At 33.4% G+C, this 18,929-nt stretch overlaps 3 protein-coding genes and 1 long non-coding RNA gene across 4 annotated transcripts in view; 2 read left to right on the top strand and 2 right to left on the bottom strand.

Moving 5' to 3' along the window:
* LOC127718150 (baculoviral IAP repeat-containing protein 7-like) overlaps window positions 1-18,929 on the bottom strand; it is a 187,382-nt gene that overhangs the window by 29,277 nt on the left and 139,176 nt on the right. The window lies entirely within an intron of this gene.
* The window catches only part of LOC127718178 (baculoviral IAP repeat-containing protein 2-like), a 186,047-nt gene that overhangs the window by 41,041 nt on the left and 126,077 nt on the right, over window positions 1-18,929 (bottom strand). The window lies entirely within an intron of this gene.
* LOC127718191 (allene oxide synthase-lipoxygenase protein-like) overlaps window positions 1-18,929 on the top strand; it is a 180,415-nt gene that overhangs the window by 85,729 nt on the left and 75,757 nt on the right. The window lies entirely within an intron of this gene.
* Window positions 1,672-2,719, top strand: LOC127718287 (uncharacterized). The gene is made up of 2 exons (XR_007989702.1): window positions 1,672-1,941; window positions 2,294-2,719. It is a non-coding gene; the product is annotated as an uncharacterized LOC127718287 (long non-coding RNA).

Raw genomic sequence — 18,929 nt, 5'->3', positions numbered from 1 at the left:
CAGTTACTGTAAAATATGTTTAAAAGGAGAATGTAAAAACCAGTTACTGTAAAATATGTTTAAAAGGAGAATGTCCAAACCAGTTACTGTAAAATATATGTTTAAAAGGAGAATGTCCAAACCAGTTACTGTAAAATGTGTTTAAAAGGAGAATGTCCAAACCAGTTACTGTAAAATATTTCAAAAGGAGAATGTCCAAACCAGTTACTGTAAAATATGTTTAAAAGGAGATGACTGATGTGGGGTAAAACAATCAATCGACCAAAATCTAAAACTTTATAGAGATAGTAAAAAAAGCAAGTTTCCCCTTACGTAAAAAATCAATCTTCTGGCGAACTGTTGCGGCAGATTTGCCGCAAACACAGCGGTAAGGTTGCTGCAAATAGTTTGCGGCAACTTCACCGCGACTTTTTACCATGCAAATGAAGGTTGCGGCAGACTTGTTGCAAAGTTTGTAGCAAACTTCTGGCGACTATTTGTGGTGAACCTCTGGCGAACTTTGATAGCCTTATATAGTTTGTGGCGAACTTCTGGCGACTTTTTGTGGTGAACTTCCGGCAAACTTTCATAGCCTTATATAGTTTGTGGTGAACTTCCGGCAAATCAAATATGCTAATGATGCCTTGTGGCAACCTTTCTGTAAATTCTTTTTCAAAACTGTACGTCTTATTCAAAACATGCACATAGGGATCAAAATTTGAATTGTATTATATGACCAATAATTGTTAATTTACCAGCTGATCAAATTTTCATTTTTAAAGAAATTTGAAAGAGAGATATATATAAATTGTGACCACAAAAAACCCAGAAAAACTAAATATATATATTTATAGAGGTACATGTTACCCTTACTGAAAAATCAGCCTTCTTGCGAACTGTTGCGGCAGATCAGCCGCATACACTGCGGTAAGGTTGCTGCAAATGGTTTGCGGCAACTTCCCCGCGACTTTTTACCATGCAAATGAAGGTTGCAGCAGACTTGCCGCAAAGTTCGATAGCCTTATATAGTTTGTGGTGAACTTCTGGCGACTATTTGTGGTGAACCTCTGGCGGACTTTGATAGCCTTATATAGTTTGTGGCGAACTTCTGGCAATTTTTGTGGTGAACTTCCGGCAAACTTTCAAAGCCTTATATAGTTTGCGGTGAACTTCTGGCAAATCAGATGATAATGATTCCCTAGGACTACCTTTTTGTTAATTCTTTTTCAAAACTGTACGTCTCATTCAAAACATGCACATATGGATCAAAATTTAGATTGTATTAATTATTATGACCAGTAATTGTTATTTACCTGCTCACCTGCTGATCAAAATTTCATTTTTAAAGAAATATGAAAGAGAGAAATGTAAATTGTGACCAAAAAAAAACAATATAGGTACATGTATATCTATTAATTTACTCAGTGCAGAATTCAGAATGAGCTGATTGATTTCTTAACAGATTCATATGTATGACAAAAATCAAGAACCGATCTGTTTTTATAAGGCCAATTATAAAGAAACTTCGATTAAGGCATTACAACATTTATACTGTATAAAGCATAAAATTATATCTAAAATATTAATCAAATGTGATTTAACAATAAAGAATTACAAATTGCTTGAACATAAGAAGACCATTCCTGCAAAACATCATTATCCACAAAGTTTAAGTTCACAACTGTAATACATAGTTGCCAAGTGACATGATATTCGCGTGTAATACACGCTTTTTCAACGGTTTACACGCGAGGATTTTTTCACATGGCGTGTACACGCTTTTCACCACTTTACACGCAATTACACGCTTTTTCGTTGTTTTTATTTTTTGGTCGTTAGTGATATCGCGATTCTTAGGTTTTTCCATTATTAGACGATAAATACCGAGAGTTCTGAAGTAATTGTTTGGTCGCCATTGTTTTTAAATTCTATCATGATGGACGAACAGCAAAACCCCTTAAGGTAAGTAGTTTGTGATAAGTTTTTACGATTTTGTGACAATCTTTCTTTCAAATTAACTTAGGGGAAATGTCCACAGAAAGAGGTCGCTTTCAGGGCCTGTACCGTCGTCTATAGATAAGATTGTTAAGCGAAAACGATGTGTACGTACCAAGATTCAAGATTTATAAATTATATTTTCGAGTTTAAATGATCAAGGGACGAATAACGCATAATTTGTGCACCCTATGTTGCAATCATAACAATACATGTGAGAGGAGAACAACAATGTAGCTATTTGATTAGGCATTTAACATGTTTAATCAATAATGGACTCAATTTGGTAATCAAATTATGAAATATTTTTCTTTTTCAGTTTCAAATCTGGCCAACCGATTTCAACAGGTCATAGGAGATGGAAATATCACTGAACTGTTGGATCAGTTCTCACAGTACCAGCTGTCTTCTGATGAACTACACAGTCTTGACCAGCCAATAGCAACATATATAGTTTGTTGGAAGCAAAGGCAGTGATTAAAGTTGACATTTTAGATGGCAAAAACAATTGTTATGAAACTTGTTCAAAGCTTGATCAAGCTATTTTAGTTCAGCCAAATACCAATTCTGACTGTGAGAGAGCATTTTCAGTTATAAATAAATTTACACTGAATTCTGATCAGAACTTGACAATTGTGCCTTGTTATCAAGTAAATGTAACCAAACTGGCAGTTGTTTTGAATATATATGTGCCTAGTGCTGTTGCTTCAAAAGCAACAGTTGAATTCAATAAAAGTTTACAGTAGACTCTTGTTTATTATATTAACAAATTTGTATAATGATTACTGTGAAATTATGAACATTGTTCATATGAAAAAGTCCGCATCTACGTCACGCGTTTTCACACGCTTTTTAACATGTCATGTCATGTCATGACATGATTTCTCATTGTCAGAGGTTGGCAAGTATGCTGTAATAATATTTCTCTAAGAGCAGTAAGGGTGTAACAAAATTGTTATTTTCAAAATGGGGGTTCTTTGACATAAATTTTGTACCAATGATAACAAATTAACATGCAAAAAATGTCTAAAATGACTTACAAAGAGATGATCAATGATGCATGGCCTGTTCCAGGAACTAATTGAATCATATATAACTCAGACATCTACATCCATTTACTTTTTACATGAAAACACCCAACATTTAAACTTCCCTCCTATTTTAAATTTAAAGAAGCAGGAGGTATGATATTAGTGCAGGGAGCATGCTCAGTATGCTATAAAGTTTGCGGCTAAGTTCCAGCAAACTTTTGGACTGCTTTAAAGTTTGTTTACAAAGTTCCTTCAATTTTAAGAAAGTTAATAGTTTGCGGCAAACTTGCGGCAAACTTTCTGCTAGCAGCGAACACTGGTGAACAACTTTCAGATCTTCTGGCGTACTAAAAAGATTGCCGCAAGTTTGCTGCAACCTTACCGCAAGGTTGCAGCAAAATTTCTATTTTCATAAGGGTACTCTTGTATATATATATAACACTGGACACTTTTAATTTGCAAAACACTCATTTGCAAATCCGCCGCCGCCTCTCCTTAGACCTACAGTGTGGTGTAAATAACCAAAATGTGCGGAATTACATGGGATTCAATAATTTCAATGCTTTTCTGCTGTTATTATTATAAATATTTTGTAATTTGATTTAGAAAAACATGGGATTTTCAATATCCCATGGGATAAGGCAAATCCCATGGGATTGACCATTATCCCATGGGATTTTGGTTAAATCCCATGGGATTTTTTTGGGTCCCATGGGATAATTGTAGTCCCATGGGATATTTGTTGTCCCATGGGACAAAAAAAATCCCATGGGACTATAATTATCCCATGGGATTTTTAATATCCCATGGGACAAAATAAAATCCTATGATTCAAATTATAAATATACAGTAAATAAATGTGTATGTTACAATGAATTCTGTTTGGTAGTAAATTGTTTTAAGATGAATCTTTTTAGTTGAATATCTTTTTTTTCCTTGGAAATGTTAATGCAATTATATTGTTCTATAACTGTTCAAAACTAAACTTTTAAACAACAAAGCAGATAATGTAAGTATCATCATATGTTTATTTATGAATTCTAGAACACTTTTTTGAAACACAATTTTTTCCCATTTGAAATCAATGAAAACTCTATTAATAGGCTTAACATACTAGTAGCTTTTTACATAAATCTATTTTTTTTCAGGATATCCCTCCACCCAAAAAATTAATAGTTTCTTATCATCCAGCATTGTGTGATCGTAATGTATAGTCCACTTTTTTTGCCATTCAGCACAGAACATTGTCATTATTGTGGTTTTAATATCTTTAGATATTTAATAGAACTGCAATTCATTGGCTGAGTGATGAAAATAATAACTGATCTGACTTTTGTCTTTGAATTTATTTTGGTCTTGTTTCTGTGTTTTCTCCTTCTATTCTCAGTGATGAATTCCAATCCTTCTGAAAAAGAACCAATAAAATCCGAAGTTATGGATAATAAAAAATTGTATACATACATGTAGCAAGAACATATGATTTTCAATAAAAATAGCTATGCGGTATGGATTTTACTGATTGTTGAAGGTTGTCCAGTGTCATCAGTTGCTAACCTCCTACATCCTTTGGTCTCTGATGGAGAGTTGTCAAATTAGCAATATACCACATCTTCCTATTCTAATATTATATAACAATCAATTTATGTATTCTTCTTTATAACATTTGGGTATTTTCCCCAGTAGTTATATATATATATAGATCAATGTTAAAACTTTAGGCAATTACAATAAAATTTTTCACAAGAATTTGCAATATATTATACAGAAAGCCAACAATAAAAACAGCACTTCTTTAAGCTTCTGAAGTTCTGAAAGAGTTCCACTTGTGTTTTATTTCAATTAGAAAATACATTGAACTCTTTGGACATGTTGGAAATTATAACATTGATACAAAAAATTATATTGGTTTTTTTTTCTTATTTTTGTGTTGTTCGGTTGCTGTCTCATTTTTATATATGGTTATACATATATCCTAAATCTTCTTTTTTATATACTTAATCATTAATACACAATGTAGTAAAAATGGGATATTTTTTATTTTGATAATCTCAAAACATTATTATTCTATCAAATAACTTATTTCCAAGTTCACAAAACACCAATGTGTCAGATATTAATTTTAAGACATGTATAAACATGATCAACAAGCAGTTGACAGGATGTCATGCAAAAATCTCACTAATATTAAACTTTCACAAAAACTCCATACTCAGCGACTACTATTAAAGTTCTTAGTACAGGACAAATTCCTATTACAGGACACAATGCCTGGCAAACACTAGCATGTGTCAATGTCTAGTCAATCATGTAATCAGGCTCAAAATCTTAGTTTGGCACTGAATTTAAAAATTCACCACATAATGAACATGTGTATGAAATTCAACTTCATGGTAAGCTATGTACCTTAACCTAAAACTTTAACCTAAGAATGTACTATAATTTCACATTATGACATTTCTATGTTCAGTGATCCATAAAATCAGGGTAAAAACAGTAAATGTGGTGTTTAATGTATACACAAGAGTGCACACACTGAAATGTTGCGCCTTCTTTACTAATCATTGATATCATGTTGATAGTCCTAAATATAAAGCTTTACTACAACTATCACATAAACTCAACATGATCCAAGAAAATGAATTCAAGGTCATATAAACCTGACAAGAAATATATGTACACCTTACAATCATTCAAATTACTAAATACAGTTGACCTACCGGTATTGCTTATAGTTTCTAAGAAGCAGACTTAACCAAGAAAACTAAACATTGACCAATGAACCATGGAAATGAGGTGAAGATCAGATGAACCATGCCAGGCAGACATGTACAGCTAACAATCCTTCCATACAACAAATATAGTAGACCTATTGCTTATAGATAGAAAAACAGACCAAAACACAAAAACTTAACACTGAGCAATGAACCGTGAAAATAAGGTCAAGGTCAAATTAAACCTGCGGGACTGACATGTACATCATAAAATGTTTCCATACACCAAATATAGTTGACCTATTGCATTTAGTGTTAGAAAAAAAGACCAAAACTCAAAAATTTAACTTTGACTACTGAACCATGAAAATGAGGTCATTGTCAGATGACACCTGCCAGCTAGACATGTACACCTTACAATCATTCCATACACCAAATATAGTAGACCTATTGCATACAGTATAAGAAAAACAGACCAAAACACAAAAACTTAACTATAACTACTGAACCATGAAAATGAGGTCAAGGTCAGATGACACCTGCCAGTTGGTCATGTACACCTTACAGTCCTTCCATACACCGAATATACTAGACCTATTGCTTATAGTATCTGAGATATGGACTTGACCACCAAAACTTAACCTTAAATATAAAAAAGAAGATGTTGTATGATTGCCAATGAGACAACAACTCTACACAAGAGACCAAATGACACAGAAATTAACAACTATAGGTCACCGTACGGCCTTCAACAATGAGCAAAGCCCATACCGCACAGTCAGCTATAAAAGGCCCCGAAATGACAATGTAAAACAATTCAAACGAAAAACTAACGGCCTAATTTATGAACAAAAAATGAACGAAAAACAAATATGTAACACATAAACAAACGACAACCACTGAATTACAGGCTCCTGACTTGGGACAGGCACATACATACAGAATGTGGCAGGGTTAAACATGTTAGCGGGATCCAAACCCTCCCCCTAACCTGGGACAGTGGTGTAACAGTACAACATAAGAACGAACAATAATAAAATGCTCCGCTGGGGCGCAGCTTGATACGACCGCAGAGGTCGAACCCTGAACAGTTGGGGCAAGTATGGACACAACATTCAAGCTTGATACAGCTCTGAATTTGGATTGTGATTAAATATTTGACACAGCATAGGTTTCTGACACAGAATGAATGTGGTCTAAGAACTTAAAAAAATTTAATTTACCTATTCAAACCATATCATAATTATTTGCTTTTATATATAAATCAGAAATAACCAATTTAAAATGGAAAATTTTAAAGAAAAAAAAAGGAAAAAAAATCCCCCCCCCCCAAATTTTTTGAACCCCCTTATGATTCATCACCCCAAAACTCAATAACAGCCTTCCCTTTGTGGTATGGTACCTTGCAGTACAATTTCAGAGAGATTTATACACTTGAACACCAGTTATTGTCTGGAAACTAGAAAAATGCTTGTTTTTTTTGGCCCCTTTTTGGCCCCAAATTCCTAAACGTTTAAGGCAATTACCCCCAAACTCAAACCCAGCTTTCCCTTTGTGATATGGAACCTTGTAGTACAATTTCATAAAGATCCATACACTTACACACAAGTTATTGTCCTAAAACTAGAAAAATGCTTGTTTTTTGCCCCTTTTTTGCCCCTAATTCCTAAAATTTTGAGGCAATTACCCCCAAAATCAATCCCAGCCTTCTCTTAGTGGTATGGTACCTTGCAGTACAATTTCAGAGAGATCCATACACTTGAACACAAGTTATTGTCTGGAAACTAGAAAAATGCTTATTTTTGGCCCCTTTTTCCTAAACGTTTTGGGCAATTACCCCCAAACTCAATTCCAGCTTTCTCTTTGTGATATGGAACCTTGTAGTACAAATTCAGAAAGATCCATACACTTACACACAAGTTATTGTCATGAAACTAGAAAAATGCTTGTTTTTTGCCCCTTTTTTGGCCCCTAATTCCTAATATTTTGAGGCAATTACCCCCCAAAATCAATCCCAGCATTCCCTTTGTGATATGGAACCTTGTGGTACAATGTCAGAGATCCATACACTAACACACAAGTTATGTCTGGAAGTTACAAAAATGCTTATTTTTGGCCCCTAATTCCTTAACTGTTGGTACCATAACCCCCAAAATCAATCCCAACCTTTCTTTTGTGGTATTGAACCTTATCGACGACGACGCCAACATCATACCAATATACGACCGCAAAAAAAATCAGTTGAAAGAGGCTTAACTCATCAGATGGATAAAAATACAAATACTACAAATACAAGTGGACGTGGCCGGGTACTTGTACATCCAAACAACAAAAAGACACTAAGATCTGAGAGTACTCGCAGTTACTGACAGCTAGTACAAAGCCACTAACAACTAATAAAAAAAATCATGCATCTAAGACTAAGTTCTTGTTCACTGATCCATGAAATGAGGTCTAGGTCAAGTGAAAACTCTCTGACGAGCATGAGGACCTTGCAAGGTAGGCACATACCAAATATAGTTATCCTATTACTCATAATATGAGAGAAATTAACATTACAAAAAATCTGAACTTTTTTTTCAAGTAGTCACTGAACCATGAAAATGAGGTCAAGGACAATGGACATGTTTCAGACAGAATTCGTATCATGAGGCATCTATATACAAAGTATGAAGCATCCACCTTCTAAAATATAAAGCTTTTAGGAAGTTAGCTAACGCCCACTGCTAACGCCACCGCCGTAGCCGCCACCGGATCACGATCCCTATGTTGAGCTTTCTGCGACAAAAGTTGCGGGCTCGACAAAAATACATGAACATTTTAAAGTACTAAATTTTGAGTATATACATGTAAAACCACAAGTTACTAACTGAAGTTCATGGTGAACTGTAACCAAAAACTTAAAGTGAATACAATTTAGAGAAAGACAGATGGATGCACAAACACTATCATAACAGAGCATAAAACTTACCAAACAAGATGTTTTACATTTATCCGTCAGAAGCAGGAAAACTGAAGTGTTTCTTTTCTCTCTGCCCTCCAGGATATAAACTTCAAATTCATTCATGCAAAATATGAAAATCTGCAAAAGTAGGACCTTGTACCGCAGCTTATCCACATTTTGACTTTTGAACTGCATTGTTCTTTTCATCTTGCTGGCAACCTAAACATAAAAAAAAATGATAAACACATAATTCTGGATTAACTTTCTGTATTTATATTTGTTGGTACAAACAATTTTTTCCAACTTTAGACTAAATCTGCCTCTGCTTTAAAAATCAACTGAAAACCATGTATTTATCTTAATTGAAAACAATTTCTTGAGTTTTTCTCATTTGTATCACCCTGTTATTATATATAAATTTTATTTTTGTCCCTTTTTAAAAATAGGAATGGTTCAAATTCCTCAATAATCATGATAATTCTAGTCAGTCAATTAAAAATGTATGAATAAATTATTTAACCTGTATACTATTAATATCAATATATTTCATTTTTGATAAAAACTAGGCTCTGTGTTGAAGACCATACCTTGACCTATAATGGTTTACTTTTATAAATTGTGTGACTTGGATGGAGAGTTGTCTCATTGGCACTCATACCACATCTTCCTATATCTACAAACAGATTCTATGGGCGAGCAGACATTATACCCTGGAGGTGGTTTTAAAAAAAGCATACAACTTAGATGTACCATAAGCATGGAAAAACAATTCAGCAGTCAGTTTCACAAAAAAACTTACAAATAATATTGATAGTAATTAAGTCATGTACAATACAGTATACTTACGATAAATTGTAAGTTTTTTTTTTGTAAAACCGACTCAAGTATACTTATAATCAATCTTAGTCGTAAGTATTAAGTATTATTCATCTTTTGGATAATTTGTTGGTTTATTTTATGAATATACAGTGGCAGATCCAGAACTTTTCATAAGGGAGGGCCGGCTCCAGTCATGCTTCAGTGATCCCTATATAATCAACAAAATTTTTCCAAAGAAACCCCCCCCCCCCCCCCCCCCCCAAATCAGCCTATGATACATGTTTATATATCTCTCTGATATGCCATTTCAAATCAAATGTGTATTAAATAAAACTTTACACTAGAAAAGTAATGGATAGTTACTCATTTGGGAAACTTACAAGTTCACAGCATGCCGGTGCCTGTGACTGTGTTCAAAGTGGTGGGTTTTCACCCTCGTTGTATTGCGGAATAACGATATAGGCAAATTGAGAAAAACATCATGTCTGTGGTTGATAATAGTGTGTGTGCATTAATTTAATTTTCTATACCTTCTTATTTAATATTTTTCCAATTTTGAGTACTGACGGCAAGTGTTGTAACCAATGTCTTGAGACCAATGTGCTATTTACAAGTGCGATCGAGAAATGCAGGGGAAAGAAACTTATCAATTATGTTTATTCGACAAAACTGAGCCGCCGTAAAAATGAACCGTGTCGAGGAGGTTACTGACACGTAATAGGGCAGAGACATATTTACACATATGTGTATATATGTCTCTGTAATAGGGTCATCCCTCGAGAACATTAACTAGTACATTGATAGTTTACTGTGCAGTCAGTATCCCGAAAAAAAAACCCGTATGGATGCAAAACGCTTAGTGGTTTCGGCTGACTACTAATACGTGCACTTTGTCTAAAAAATATCCCGGCAGCGTCAAAGTTGAAGTCAGGATCTGGGGGGGGGGGGGGGGGGGGGGGTCTTCTTTTTCTGTGTTCTTTATTTTTTTTTTTTTGCTATATTTCTACAAACTTACACTTTTTGCTCATTACTCTCTTTCCTCATATTTTAGCATTTCATTATTCTTTAATCTTTATTGTTTGCCCGTTATTCTCTATTCTGTTAACCCCCATCCATACTTAAGCTTTCGGTAGTTTATTTTTAATAATTAAAAGATCAGAAGCTTTAAAATATAAACAACGCTCCAATAGCAAAACTGCTCCCTTGGTATTTTGTACAAAATACAACCCAATGTTTAAACAATTGAACAGAGTAATTAGAAAGCATTGGAATATTATCGAAAGAGATGCAACCGCTAAGAGTCTGTATGAGAGACCCCCCATGATTGCATACAAAAAACACAAAAATCTCAAAGAATACCTGACATCTGCTAAACTGAAAGAAGAGAAATAACTCTAAAAAGTTATAACAAATGTATAACATCATTTCAAATATGTATATAAGATCACCTAGTGTCCGACTCCTTATAGCTCTCTGTGTAATAACAATTGATTACTTTATTTCTACATATAGGAAGAACAATAAAACCTATATACAAGGCTAGAGTCGCTGATGAGGGTACGGCCTCGATCAAATTAAAATATATAATTGATCTAAATAGGTACCCGAAACACTTTGGCTGGTCGAATATATTGGAACGGATTGGGAGTGATCTCATTTCAATAATACTGAGTCTTAGCATTAATCCGTATTTCTTTTGACTATTTGGAAAAGGATATGTTTATTACTTTTTATCGCACCGCCGGTAAATTATCACGTTGTGATTGGTTTAACGCCGTCACGTGGTGACCCCCTATGGATTCGTAGGGGGTTGGTAAATTTCATAGGGGGATCATGACGTTACGTCTACTGTTAATGGTGACGTCATCTATTAATGTTGTTGTGTTTTATTGTTTATTTCTCTACAAAACACAGCGGAAACAAGTCTCGCGGGCGATAAATTCGTTATACGGTTAACTACTGATCCCCTACGGACCATAGATGGTGAATAAAATCCATAGGAGATTCGGCCTTCGTCCTCACCCCCTGTGGATGTTACTAACCCTCTATGGATCCGTAGGGGGTCAGTAGCGAACCATATTACTTATAATATAAATCGATAATACGTCCGTTATTGGAATATTCCGCTACAGTGTGGTCACCATATTTAAAGAAAGATATAAGGAAAATTGAAAAGATACAGCGCCGTGCTACCAAACTGGTTCCCAGTATAAGAAATTTACAGTGGCGTAGCTAGTTCATTTTTAAGTGTACGCCCGAACCTCGGCAAGGTGCCTGCGGGACCCAAGCAGGTCAAGGCCACAGGACCTCCTGGTAGGGTGTTGATGAGGTGAAGCCTCGGAAGCTCAGGCGTTATAGAGAAAGAGATACAATTTCTGTCATTACAAACTCATCTATAGCAACATTCTTTAGGTTAGAGCCTATAATAATTTGTTTATTTTTAAGTTTAATTCATTGTGTTGATTTGGAATCCAATGATCATTTGTCTTAGAGAAAAATGTTCAAACCAGTTACTGTAAAATATGTGTAAAAAAAGAATGTACAAACCAGTTACTGTAAAATATGTGTAAAAGAAGAATGTACAAACCAGTTACTGTAAAATATGTTTAAAAGGAGAATGAATGTCCAAACCAGTTACTGTATAATATGTGTAAAAGAAGAATGTACAAACCAGTTACTGTAAAATATATGTTTAAAAGGAGAATGTCCAAACCAGTTACTGTAAAATATATGTTTAAAAGGAGAATGTCCAAACAAGTTACTGTAAAATATGTGTAAAAGAAGAATGTACAAACCAGTTACTGTAAAATATATGTTTAAAAGGAGAATGTAAAAACCAGTTACTGTAAAATATATGTTTAAAAGGAGAATGTCGAAATCAGTTACTGTAAAATGTGTTTAAAAGGAGAATGTCCAAACCAGTTACTGTAAAATATGTGTAAAAGAAGAATGTCCAAACCAGTTACTGTAAAATATGTGTAAAAGAAGAATGTCCAAACCAGTTACTGTAAAATATGTGTAAAAGAAGAATGAATGTCCAAACCAGTTACTGTAAAATATGTGTAAAAGAAGAATGTACAAACCAGTTACTGTAAAATATATGTTTAAAAGGAGAATGTCCAAACCAGTTACTGTAAAATATGTGTAAAAGAAGAATGTCCAAACCAGTTACTGTAAAATATGTGTAAAAGAAAAATGTACAAACCAGTTACTGTAAAATATATGTTTTAAAGGAGAATGTCGAAACCAGTTACTGTAAAATATGTTTAAAAGGAGAATGTAAAAACCAGTTACTGTAAAATATGTTTAAAAGGAGAATGTCCAAACCAGTTACTGTAAAATATATGTTTAAAAGGAGAATGTCCAAACCAGTTACTGTAAAATATGTTTAAAAGGAGAATGTCCAAACCAGTTACTGTAAAATATTTCAAAAGGAGAATGTCCAGACCAGTTACTGTAAAATATGTTTAAAAGGAGATGACTGATGTGGGGTAAAACAATCAATCGACCAAAATCTAAAACTTTATAGAGATAGTAAAAAAAGCAAGTTTCCCCTTACGTAAAAAATCAATCTTCTGGCGAACTGTTGCGGCAGATTTGCCGCAAACACAGCGGTAAGGTTGCTGCAAATAGTTTGCGGCAACTTCACCGCGACTTTTTACCATGCAAATGAAGGTTGCGGCAGACTTGTTGCAAAGTTTGTAGCAAACTTCTGGCGACTATTTGTGGTGAACCTCTGGCGAACTTTGATAGCCTTATATAGTTTGTGGCGAACTTCTGGCGACTTTTTGTGGTGAACTTCCGGCAAACTTTCATAGCCTTATATAGTTTGTGGTGAACTTCCGGCAAATCAAATATGCTAATGATGCCTTGTGGCAACCTTTCTGTAAATTCTTTTTCAAAACTGTACGTCTTATTCAAAACATGCACATAGGGATCAAAATTTGAATTGTATTATATGACCAATAATTGTTAATTTACCAGCTGATCAAATTTTCATTTTTAAAGAAATATGAAAGAGAGAAATGTAAATTGTGACCAAAAAAAAAACAATATAGGTACATGTATATCTATTAATTTACTCAGTGCAGAATTCAGAATGAGCTGATTGATTTCTTAACAGATTCATATGTATGACAAAAATCAAGAACCGATCTGTTTTTATAAGGCCAATTATAAAGAAACTTCGATTAAGGCATTACAACATTTATACTGTATTAAGCATAAAATTATATCTAAAATATTAATCAAATGTGATTTAACAATAAAGAATTACAAATTGCTTGAACATAAGAAGACCATTCCTGCAAAACATCATTATCCACAAAGTTTAAGTTCACAACTGTAATAATATTTCTCTAAGAGCAGTAAGGGTGTAACAAAATTGTTATTTTCAAAATGGGGGTTCTTTGACATAAATTTTGTACCAATGATAACAAATTAACATGCAAAAAATGTCTAAAATGACTTACAAAGAGATGATCAATGATGCATGGCCTGTTCCAGGAACTAATTGAATCATATATAACTCAGACATCTACATGTATCATATATAACATCCATTTACTTTTTACATGAAAACACCCAACATTTAAACTTCCCTCCTATTTTAAATTTAAAGAAGCAGGAGGTATGATATTAGTGCAGGGAGCATGCTCAGTATGCTATAAAGTTTGCGGCTAAGTTCCAGCAAACTTTTGGACTGCTTTAAAGTTTGTTTACAAAGTTCCTTCAATTTTAAGAAAGTTAATAGTTTGCGGCAAACTTGCGGCAAACTTTTACATTTGTTTGCCGAAAGGTCGCTGCTAGCAGCGAACACTGGTGAACAACTTTCAGATCTTCTGGCGAACTAAAAAGATTGCCGCAAGTTTGCTGCAACCTTACCGCAAGGTTGCAGCAAAATTTCTATTTTCATAAGGGTACTCTTGTATATATATAATTATATCTATTAATTTACTCAGTGCATAATTTAGAATGAACTGATTAATTTCCTAACAGATTCACATGTATGAAAAAATCAAGAACAAAACTGTTTTTATAATGGTAAATTATAAAGAAACTGGGATTTAGACATGACAACATTTACACTATATATACAAATTAAGCATACAAGTATCTAAAATATAAATCAAATGTGGTTTAACAATAAAGAGTTACAATTTTTGAACATATGGTCATTTTTTTAATTTGATCTCAGATTTAAGTATTATTTTTCTGTAAATATTCATGATAATGTTCAAAATTTTAAAAAGGAGAAATTAGTTTAAACATATTGTATTGTTCAAAAATGACAAAAGGATTAGACAGAAGTTTTTCAACTTAGTAACGTCTTCTCCAATATATACATAAATATACACATGAATGAACATTACATAAATCTGACTTTAATCAATTATTATTTTAGCATGAAGATATAAAAATAAGTTACATACAAATTTTAAGAATCGAATCAATGGATATTTACCACTTAATATAACCAATCGAATGCGCCTATTTTCAGTAGAAATAAATACAAACACACCGAGCTGTGTAAAATAAAATATGTTAGTGTACATGACAAGTCATGTGAGTAAATTTGCTTAAATGTAAATTACGTTATATAGATACAATGGATAAGCGTGGATTCTTGAAAAAGAAACCATGAGCCCGGAGGGCGAATGGTTTGTTTTTCATGAATCTACGCTTATCCATTGTATCTATAACTTAAACTATTGTGTTAATTTCTTTTCAAAATTAAAGCCTTTTCTTAATTAGAAGGTATTGTAAGTGAGTTTAAATAACCATGTTATCGTGTCCAACGATGCATTGATAAATCTCAGATCACAATTAATTGGTTAACAAAATACAAATATAACACTTCTACCTTTACAGATCTTTATATTACCAGGCATATGAATATTATCTGTTTATACAAAATAAGACATATTCGAAATTATTTCTAATAAAATTGAAAATGGAAATAGGGAACGTGTCAAAGAGACAACAACCCGACCAAAAAGCATATATAAAGTATATATAATAAGCATGTTATCGAAATTTTTCTAGCACTCTAGGCACATCACGATTTTCTCGCATAGGAATTTGCGAACAAACCTTTGTAAAATTATGTAGTAAAACAGATGAAATCAAACTATATTTATAAAACAAAAATTGACAAATAGAATGTTAGCATTTTTGTTTCAAACATGTGAAATAGCCAATAATAATATAAAAAAAAAACGGTAAAACTCGCTATTATTACAATAATATCCACTATAACATGCAAATTTAGAAAAAAAAGGAGGAAAACTTAAGAATTGGAACAACAGAGAGAATACAGGGATTCGAACCTTAACCGACAAATCCCTATCTTTAACTCATTGGTTTTAACCATGCTAACCTCGCGGCTACCAACTCATACTATACGATTGCCTATTTTGTCTATATAAAGGTACAAGCCCTGTGTGTCAGATGAACCAATGTATATCAGATGTTCATTTAAATATATAAAATAGACATCTATAGTGTAACCCATTGGTAGCCGAGAGGTTTCGTCGATGTGTTGATGTCAGTCACACATAACAGATTTCAAGGAAGGGTTCGATTCCCAGTGAAGGCATATAAAAATTACAAAAATTAAAGGTAAGTTTTTAAATTAATTCCATTAGTGAACAGAAATCAGTAAATTAGCCAATTCAAACTTAATGAAATTAGGCACACAAAGGAAACAATTGAATATAATTTGGTGAGTCAATTTCAGCGGCAGATTTAGGAAGCGTTGATTCTAGAAAAAGAATCCACGGCAAATGAATAGGCTGACGTCACCACAATGGTTTAAACACTCATAGTTTATAGTTACGGATTAACAGGAAAACGGAATAAATCTACACGTAATTGTAAGTATCAATTTTGTTTTTTACTTAAATCCATGGAAACGTTTCAGAATACAAAAGTCAATCATAAAGATCATTCGATTATCGTACCCCTAAGAGCATACATTGATCATGTTCTAGTAAGATCTGTTACAGAATAAGGTTGTCAAAGTTGAGAAAAACGCTTGGTACTTTTTATATACTTTTGTACAGATAGAAAAACACTATAATTTTCTTCAGAACTCAAAGACTCATCACCAGAGAGCAATAACTCAATTGTAATATTGACAGCAAAAACATTGATTTCATTTATCATTAAAAGCCTTTGTGATGAAAAATTGTTACAATATAATAAATAATGTTTAGCATCTTCATTGATGAAGCCACATAAACAATTGGCATCTTGTACTAAGTTTGCATTAAACAAATCTGATTGAAGAGTGCTACAATGGTTTCGCAACCTTGCATGTAATACAGATAGTAAGCGGTCTCCAGAGTAAAAATGTCTCGGAGATTTTTTATTCTTATAGTATAACATATGCAATTTGCTTTTAAATAATGAAAATGTAGGAATCTGTCTAATAATAATATCTAAAGTGTTCCACAATGTTATGGATGCTGGGAAATAAGGAGAAATTGCTGGTCATTATACATTTTTTTTGTAAATGCATATATAAAATTACAGATTAGAAGACAATTCCTGCAAAACATCATTATCCACAAAGTTTATGTCTACAACTGTAATTATATTTCATTAAGGCCAGTAAGGGAGAAACACAATTGTTATTTTCAAAAAATGGGGGTTCTTTGACATAAATTTTGTAACAATGATATTGCTAATATCAATTTACATTGATAAACAAATTAACATGCAAAAGAATGTCTAAAATGACTAACAGAGAGATGATCAATGATGCATGACCTGTTCCAGGAACTGGTGGAATCATATATAACTCAGACATCTATTATATAACATCCATTTACTTTTTACATGAAAACACCACTGGCAACATTATAACTTCCCTCCTATTTCAAATTTAAAGAAGCAGGAAGTCTGTTTTAAGTGCATGGAGCATACTCAGTATTGGAAATAAGCTACATATAATAGGAAAAGCATGCTATATAGTTTGCGGCGAAGTTCCAGCAAACTTGGGGCCTGCTGTAAAGTCTGCTTACAAAGTTCCTTCAATTTTAAGAAAGCTAAGAGCTTGCGGTTAAATTGCGGCAAACTTTTACATTTGTTTGCCGAAAGGTCGCTGCTAGCGGCGAACACTGGTGAACAACTTTCAGGTCTTCTGGCGAACTAACAAGATTGCCGCAAGGTTGCAGCAAACATTCTCTTTTTCATAAGGGGGCCTGCCATTTCAATATTGTCGTTCTATTAATCATTTTGACTTCATCTAAATTTTCATTCATTTTTATGAGCAAATTATCAATAGACACATGAAATGAATAAATTTCATAGATTGTCAGGTGAAATATAAAATTTCGAAAAGATTTCCGTTGAACCCGTGTGTCTCGCCTGGGATTACTGCTGTCAGTGTAAAAGTGTACTGATGACTGTAAAAAGTGAATCCATTTATCAGTCAATTACAGGATTAAACATGTTTAAGAAAATAAACTGTTAACACAGAGATATGTCTCGCCTATCAGCATAACACTGGACCATGTCCTAGGGGGTAGGGCCTCAAAATAGTCGTGAAACTGATATGTACTGATAGTAATGCAACTTTATATAAACTATCAATGATCTATCAAAAGTAGTTCCTATCAAACTAACTTAAGCAGAAAACTTAACAATTGATGACGCCAAAACCGTCGCTGTCGTCGCCGGAAAAGCAATCCCTATGTCTCGCTTCCCGCGAATTTCGTCGCAAGCGAGATAAAGATTGAACTTTTTCTTTAGATGCTTTTTCTTAATCTTGAAGATTAGCTTATTTCCAAGGTTCATATCATTGAAGAAAGAATTACAAGACCCAGTTCTTTTAATTTATTAAGATTAAATAATTTTTTCTCCTAAATTCATGTGCACGCCCGGGTGTTTGACGTAAACGTAGCTACGCGCCTGATTTAAGTTATGTAGAAAGTTTGAAAACCTTGGGCCTTCCAACACTTGAATACAGAAGAGATCGTTATGATATGTTAAAAGTGCATAAAGCTTTACAGGGTTAGATGATATTAAATGGCAAAATATGTTTGAGTTGTCTACAAATTCTACTAGAGGTCATCCTTGGAAATTAATTAAAAAGAGGTGTAATTCAACTCAACGTCTTCATACTTTTTCACAAAGGATCATTGATCAATGGAATAGTCTGTCAACAGAAACAGTTAGTGCAAAATCTGTCAATATATTTAAAAATCATATTAACGAGGAACAGTGGAATGGAAAAAAGTTTAATCCTACATACATGTAGAAGAGAGATGATAAATAGTAGTTATTTTAACTTTTAATGTGAACATGTGAATCAGTAATTGCAACAATTTAAATACCATCGTTTACCAGAATGGGAAAATACGTTATCCTTTCTAAGCGCACAGCTCATAGCTCGTAGTTAAGTAAAAGTTAATTATAAAGTTTAATTACGAGCCCGAAAATCCG

This window comes from Mytilus californianus, unplaced genomic scaffold (assembly GCF_021869535.1).
Source record: "Mytilus californianus isolate M0D057914Y unplaced genomic scaffold, xbMytCali1.0.p SCAF_1, whole genome shotgun sequence".
NCBI classification, from domain to species: Eukaryota; Metazoa; Mollusca; class Bivalvia; order Mytilida; family Mytilidae; genus Mytilus; species Mytilus californianus.
This window is presented reverse-complemented; position numbering and strand designations above follow the sequence as displayed.